Genomic DNA, 1,477 nt, shown 5'->3' with positions numbered 1-1,477 from the left:
GCTCTCGGCTCTTCTCCCTTGATGGTCCTAGGGACCTCCGCTCCAGGACTGGAAAGTTAATCACTTCCCTCCTTGCTATAAAATGTCTACCATTACATTTCCAACCCTCACAATCAGTCCTGATAACAATTATTCACTATTGTATCACAAGAGACCCATCTGCATTTCATTTCACCAGACCTGCCTAGACAGATTGGATACTACTCACTGGAGATTCTACCTTCCTCCAGGCCCTCTGGATCTAGGTTCCCTCCTGAAAGCCTGTAAACCAGTCACTTCTTGCCTTGTTGTTATTGAAGTGCTGTTGAGTTGATTCCAATTCACAGAGACTTTTTATAGAATTTCTGAGGAGCAGCTGGTGGGTTTGAACTGTAGACCACAACCCCATGAAAACTTCCTTTCAATTGATTGTCTGCTCTCATGGAGTTGATTGCCTTATATTGGATTTCATCATGGGGGATTACAATGGCACAACTTCTTAACCACCGAGAGCTCTGGCCCAGTCAAGTTAATACAAACCATGGCTTGTGTCAGGTATGCCTTAGCCCTCAAAGTGGCATCTTTGCTTTTTATCACTTTAAGGACGTCTTTTGTATCAGATTTCCCAGTGCAATACATCACTTGATTTCATGACTGTTGCTTTCATGAGCATTGATTATGGACCCAAATAAAATGAAATCCTTGACAACTTCAACCTTTTCTCTGTTTATAATGATGTTGCTTATTGGTCCAGTTGTGAGGATTTTTGTTTTATATACATTGTTTTCTTTACATCTTCAGGATTGTTTAGGAGCTATATAATGCCAATTGACAGAGTTTTCCCATGAGATAAACCCAGAAAACCAATATTGCAAGGTGTTTGGTTATGTCTAAAAAGTATTCCTAACTATATCCTCTGTGGTTATTGTTGTTAAGTGCTTTAAGTTGATTCCAATTCATAGTGACCGAGAAGTGGCTGGTGGGTTTGACCTGCTGACTTTGCAGTTAATAATTCAGTGTTTATATTACAGTGCCACACCAGGACTCCATAAGTCCTATTGGGTTTTGTTTTTTTAATGTTTTATTATGACTTATGAGATAGTTTACATAGGAGAATATTAGCCTTGCATTCATCCTATCATATATCGTTTCACTGCCGTGGTTACCATACCCTCCATGCATCATCAACCAACCAAAGTCGTCAGCACACAGCACCTCTCCCTCTCTGGGTCTAGAGTCCCTGGCTGCTCCATCTCTCCACATCGTCGTCTCTGCCTCCATCTCTGGCATCACTGCTTCTCTGGGTAGGGTCCCGCTCTCAGCTCTTCTCCCTTCATTGTTCCAGGGACCTGTGCTCCTGGACTGCAAAGTCAATCACTCCTCTCCTTTTGCTACAAAATGTCCACCTTTACATTTCCAACCCTCACAGTCAGTCCTGATAACAATTATTCACCATTGTACCACAAGGGACCTATCCCCATCTCCTTTCATTAGCCCC

This window comes from Chrysochloris asiatica, unplaced genomic scaffold, assembly GCF_000296735.1.
Source record: "Chrysochloris asiatica unplaced genomic scaffold, ChrAsi1.0 scaffold00020, whole genome shotgun sequence".
Lineage (NCBI taxonomy): Eukaryota > Metazoa > Chordata > Mammalia > Afrosoricida > Chrysochloridae > Chrysochloris > Chrysochloris asiatica.
The sequence above is the reverse complement of the archived record's forward strand: the minus strand, read 5'-3'. Positions refer to the sequence as shown.